We start from the raw sequence: 6,697 nt of genomic DNA on the forward strand, positions 1-6,697 counted from the left end.
AATCCAAAGTGATTGTTCCCAGGGATGCACGACATCCTGATATATATTTATATATTTTAGTTGGGAGCATTACTGTCATGGCCTCCCATTAAAGTCACTTTAAGTTAAAAGCTGACACAACTCACCCCACTCTCCCCAGTATGTCTTTCTGTATTGTTTTCTGCCATTTTAACAACACTGACATGACTGAGTCAGATACAACACAGACTTACCTGAGCCAGGACATCCTATCTCCTTCACACCATTTTTAGGTAAATTTTGTTCAACTGGTGAAGACTCATGAAAAGGCAAAATATTTGTTTTATTTCTGTGTAGATGTATTGATTTTGGACTTGGAAATACTCTGATTCTTGGTGCCATGTTCTCGAAGCTTCTTGTGTTTTCTAAAGCTCAAACGTCAGACACACTTTTCAATTTGGGAGGCGTTTGTACGTCAAACTACGTCATATGTAAACCTGACAAACTACATAAAGATGCCGTGTAGTTGAGTCAGATACAATACAGACGCACCCAAGACAGGACGTCCAATCTCCTTTGTGCCATTTTTAGGTGAAGTTAATTCGACTGGTGAGTCAAAACTATCAAAACATTTGTTTTATAAGTAGAATTACTGATTTTTGACTGTGAAGAAGTGTTGGATTGTAATCATTCACTGTGAGAACATTTATAGAAGTAAAAGTCCTGAAATCAGAATCATGTTGTTGCCTTAAAGGTTCATCATGAACAGAGTATCAAAGCTATCAAAGGCGTCAGTATACCTTTTGTAAATCTTGGTACCTTACATGTTGTAATGAACAGCTTTTGGGGCTGTTGGGCCTTTAAATCCTTCTAATCAAATGTAGTTTAGTTTTTTTATCTAGCTTGTCAATGACTGGATGAGTGAAGAAGAAAAGGTTATTTGGATACATTTAGAATTTAGTTTTGTGTCATTGCACAAATCTGTGCCATGGAAAGGAAAAGGTACGTCTGGTGTTCAAGCTTTAGAAAACAAGAGAGGCTTCGAGAACATGCCGCCCTAGTATGACACAGCAATCTGCTCAGTTACTCAGTGTAATACTGTAGGCAAATTTGTGCGTGGTGCAAATTGCTGTACATAACAAAGTGTTGAGTAAGGCAGATTGCTGTGTCATGCTGGGCAGCATGTTCTCGAAGTCTGTCGTGTTTTCTAAAGTTTGAACGTCAGACATACCTTTCCTTTTTGGGAGGTGTTTGCACATCAGTTTGTTATATGTAAACTTGATAAACTGCATTTTGCCATCATATCAGCAGTGGTGTCATCACCTTGCAGTCAGTTGATAGAATATATAAAGATGCCCTGTAGCAGATTCAGAAATAACACAGAGCGAGGACAACCGATCTCTTTGGCACCATTTCAGGATAAAATTCTTAAAGCTTCTCGTGTCTTCTAAAGTTCAAATGTCAGACACACAACCTCTTTGGATTTTTCTCTAATTGTCATCATTTTAAAGAAAAACTGAAGAAGCAATTTATTTTAAAACAGATTTTTTAAAATTATTTTTTAATGTAAAACAGTAGATTGAAAGTCACATGATTCACTGAGGCTCATGTCTACTCTCAGTTTACATTACTCCCTGTATCACTATTATTCTTTTTATCACTCGCACAGCGTTATTTTATTATTCCTAGTACCACATTAGTCTTTTTGTTGACTGCACTGTTCTTGATAAATAATAACTTTTTATAGTTCAGAATTTGATACTTTGATTGTATGTCTGTGGTCTTTCTGGCATTGATTACCTTTGGTGTCAAACTTCTGTTCTCACAAATGGACTTTTTAATCCAAACCCTCCATGCTTTTCAGCCTGGCAAACACATCCATCCATCCATCCATCCATCCATCCATCCATCCATCCAGCCAGCCAGCTCAGAGTCACAGGAGCACTCTCTGCCTATCTTAACTGTGATCTCCGACTTTGGGGACTGTGACGAGTCTGAGCAAGCAACACAGCAGAGAGCTGCGCATCTGCAGTTCAGAACCTGTAGAACAAACATCACTGAGTAAGTAAAGATTCTCATGTCCACAATGTAATGGTTACTGTTTGGCCTAATGTAGACTGAAGCTATGTCCTTAACCCTTTGACACATTTCCACAAGTCTTTCTACATCTGCACGAGCTGATACATGTATCAGATTGCAAAAACTTTATTAATCCTTACAGGTAACTGACTTTATGCAAGGTGCAAATAAATAAAAAGAAAGTACTGATGAATGAAGAGATCAAAGGGAGGGTTGCAAGAACAACTAAGCCAAATGGCTGCTTTCCATTCAGAGGAATGTAGCCACTGCTATTATTCCTGCGCTGCAATAGCTCGCTTGAACATTTAGTTGACTCATTGTCATGTGATTGATTCTAGCTGCTTGGTTTTTGAAGTAACAATAGAAAAGTAAGCTGAAAAAAAAAAAATCCATTAAAAATACACATGTTAAATTGCACTTTAAATTTCTTGTATGACAAGGACTGTGTCAGAAATAAATTCTTACTTCTCCATTCATTGCACTGTTATGGGCTAACAAAAGAGTCTTTAGTAGCATCAAAAGACACCACAAGCCTATCTTTCTTCCACTCCAGCTCAGCTCTTGTTAAATGACATTTACATATACAATGAACCATCAGAAGATATATTATATATAATATATAAATATATATAATATCAGTCTATGATTCTATATTTTATTTAAGCCTAAATAAGTGGGGTTATTTCTATCTCTACAAGAATCACCAACAACTCAAAACACTTTTTCAGAGATAACATCACAGCTTCATTGCTTCTCAATGACTCTCCTCTGTGACAAAACAGCATAGTACATATTTACATCTATACACCACATGTGACTCCAAATAACCAGAATATTTCTAACCTCCAGGTAAACTGAACCGATAGAAGCTCCAGAGCTAAAAGACAAGCTTCAAGTTAGTCTCTGAACATCGACACAACCTTCAGGTGAGTTTACTGTCAGTCAGATTATAAAATGAACCACTCTCAGTGCGCCCCAGGGTAGCTGTGACTACAATGTAGCTTGCCATCACCAGTGTGTGAATGTGTGTGTGAATGGGTAGATGACTGAATGTGTAAAGCGCTTTGGGGTCCTTACGGACTAGTAAAGCGCTATACAAATACAGGCCATTTACCATTTACTAGTTTGACTCAAAACAAACTTAAACATGAGGGACAAATCAAAAGAACACCTTTAGCGGACATAATGGCATGCTCCTGATGAGATGAGGGATGGTTTGAAAATGTCTCAGTGTTAGTTTTAGTCTTTTCAATAAAGTTTTTGTATCTTTTATTATTGTGTGGAGGTCATCTGTCAGAGGGCAGTTTTAGGAAAATCAGTAAATGTATTACAATAAAAACCATAGCTCCACACCTAAAAGGCAAGCATCAAGTTAGAGTCTCTGAACATCAACACTACCTTCAGGTTAGTTTACTGTCAGTCAGATTATAAAATAAGCCACTAGTTTGGCTGAGAACAAACTTTAACTAAGCTGACAAATCAAAAGAAGACCTTTAGCAGACATTAGGGCAAGGAAGGTATCCAGCAGCATTATCATAGTTTTATATTTTCCAATTAGTTTTTTTTACATTTCAAGTTTTTGGTTTTAATTTAGTTCACTTCACTTAGTTTGAAAATGTTTCAGTTTAGTTTTAGTTTTGCACTTTTCAATTAATATTTGTATCTTTTATTATTGTGTGGAGGTCATCTGTCAGAGGCCAGCTTTAGGAAAATCTGTAAATGTATTACAATAAAAACCATAAACCTTTTGAAAGCAGTTGACTTAGTGTTGTAGACATCCACAGTGTTAATAAACAAGTTGATCAATTACTCAGCAATATGATATGATATGATATGATTTTATTGGATTTTTTTTTTTTTTTTACCAGACTAACTTTTACTAACAATAATCTTTTTTACATCAAGTTTTAGATTATATTTTCGTTTTAGTTAACTATAATAACTTTGGTGTTCAGGGAGCTCTACGCCCAGATCTACATCCAAAATAAATTCAAACTTGTACCCATTGCACCCAATTATTGTTTTTCCAAGTCATTAAAGATCCATGCTGTACAATCATTCCACCCTGGAATCAAACAGATGAAAGAAGTCATTAAAATCCCCAAATTACCATGACATTCATGCCCATGATGAGTGTATATAAACTTCTGATGACAATTACTTAATATATATTTGATCACCTGGGTTCTCTGGATCTTAGGTGATGATTTATCATGATTTAGATTACGTGAATTCATCTAACAATGTTTCAGTGCTTTGTTGTAATAACTGTGCTGTGTGTGTGTTGCAGACAGAGCATTGATCAGGAGTGGACAACACAGGCAATCAGGCCCATCAACAGTTGAGGAAGAGGAAAGCTCTGAATCATCTGCTTAAGAGGACAAACCAAGACCTCAGAGGTGCTTCTATCTGTCTGTTTAAGCCATGGCCAATTTAAGTCCCACAGCTGTAAACTTGTTTCAGTTCATTGTTATAATAACTGTGCTGTGTTTGTCTTGCAGACTGAGTGTTGACCAGGACAACACAGATAATCAGGCCTGATAACAGGAGAGGAACATGGCTGATTTGGATCCCACAACTGAAAACTTGCGCATGGCTCATCTGAACATATGCAGCCTTAGACATAAGATTCCTGACATTCACCTCTTTTTAACACGTTATAAAATACACGTGCTAGCTCTCACTGAAACTCATTTAGGCACAACTGTTAGAAACTCTGAACTAAAAATAGATAATTACAAGTTGTACAGAAAGGATGGAAAAAAGAAAAACAAAGGAAAAAGGGATCGGGGTGGTGTAGCTCTCTATGTTCAAGATCACATTAGCAAACACATTAAGAAACAGTTTGTTTCAAATCTGCCTAATATAGATCTGATCTGGGCTGTCATTAACCTGCCACATACCAAACCAGTTTTCATAGGATGTTGTTACATATCAGAAAAATCTGATTATAAATATCTTGAAGGTATCAAGATATCAGAGAAAGACCGAACAGGAAGACACATTTTCCTGCTGGGTGACTTTAACATGAATTGGTACTTAGAAAAAGATAGAAACAACATTGAGTCTTTTTCTAAAAGGTGTGGTTTAAAACAGGTTGTAAACTGTCCCACCAGGTTAGAAAACTGTATTGATCACATCTACACAAATATTCCAGAGCTTTATGACTCACCATGGTCAGTTGTCACAGGCTGTAGTGATCATAATCTTGTTATTGTTGATGTAGAAAAAATAAAAGTACCCCAAAGAATAACCATTAGGGATCCTAAACCCTGGTGGTGGGATGAAGATTTAATATATTCAATAAAGGAAAGAGATGATGTAAAAAGGGATTCAACTATAGTAAAAGAAAATAAAGAAAGTGACACAAAAAAAGCAAAGAGCTTACGCAAAAAGATTTTAGATAAGTTCAAAAACATAAAGAAATATTTTCCCCAAATTCAACCAGAAGATATCTGATATTCATCAACTTCTCAGATCCACATTGCAATTGAATGTGAATCAATTTAATCACATCAAATTCTTAGGAGTTATAATACTGAACCAGCATGTTTCCTGGTCAGACATCTGCAAGAAAATAAAAAAAACTGTTTTGGTATGATCAGGTAATGTTCTGTCTCAGGGGATCTGGGTCATTTTGTTCTTTCATTAGTGCTCTCTCAATTGTAGGACTGAGGCCTCTGTGTCATCCATTGCTGACCACACACACCTTGGTTTTCAAGTTGCTTTTGTCAGGATGTATGTTTGAGTTATAGTTTGCTGAGCATTTTGATGTTAGCTTAGGTTATGACAATCACTTTCTGAGTATCTCCTTGTTAATGCTATGACTCATGTTTTTTTTCTTTTCACTATTTAATGCATCAACAGAAATAGTTTTTAAATGACTAATTTTTTGATTTGTGTTTTTCTGGTGTTGGCATACTGGAATAAGTTATTTTTGTCAGGTTTCATCTATACTGTGGTTTCTTTTTCTCTGTAGTTTTGTTTTGTTTTTTTGTTTTCTCTGAACTCCATTCATGGTCTGTAAACTGGCAATAAAGGATTTAAAACTAGGGCTGGGTATTGTCACTGATTTCTAGAATCAGCTCAATTCCAATTCACAAGGTTCAATTCAATTTGAATCGGGGAAATTTTCCCTCAGCCTGTCAGAAATATTATAATTCTGATCATTTATCAGTACATATCCATATTGTTATATCTATGAAAAGAAAGCTGACACTTGTGAGACTATCAGAGGTGTATGCGTCACAGCAGATGCCTTTTTGTCAAATTAACTGAGCATAAAACACAAAAAAGCACGAAGGAGATTTTCCTGGCCTGGCTTTTTATAGCAGATAATCACCTTTAAAAATATTCTGCAATAGAACAAATATGGAAGAAAACCATGAATCAACATATGAACATTACCTGATGCTGCTGAAGTGAAGCGCATCAAAGTTACAGAATCTTAATTAGAGACACAGCTAAGCATTTTGCAATTTCACATGATTTTAAAAAGTTTAAATTTCTTCAGTATTGAACAGCAGAAATGAGTCTTTCTTATTGTAAGTCAGTAAAAATTTAAAATTTAAAAAAAAGATAACAACAACAAAACAGAGGCCGACAGGGCTGTACATAACAGTAGACTGGTGGGTAATAAGCAAGCGGATAATGCAGAAAA

General features: G+C 35.8%; 1 long non-coding RNA gene across 1 annotated transcript; it reads left to right on the forward strand.

Annotated features, from left to right (window-relative positions):
* The first annotated feature begins 409 nt into the window (after window positions 1–409).
* LOC143412777 (uncharacterized) lies at window positions 410–6,089 on the forward strand. The gene is made up of 5 exons (XR_013093316.1): window positions 410–567; window positions 1,823–2,019; window positions 2,887–2,963; window positions 4,328–4,436; window positions 4,539–6,089. It is a non-coding gene; the product is annotated as an uncharacterized LOC143412777 (long non-coding RNA).
* Window positions 6,090–6,697: the final 608 nt, after the last annotated feature.

This window comes from Maylandia zebra, linkage group LG15, assembly GCF_041146795.1.
Source record: "Maylandia zebra isolate NMK-2024a linkage group LG15, Mzebra_GT3a, whole genome shotgun sequence".
Lineage (NCBI taxonomy): Eukaryota > Metazoa > Chordata > Actinopteri > Cichliformes > Cichlidae > Maylandia > Maylandia zebra.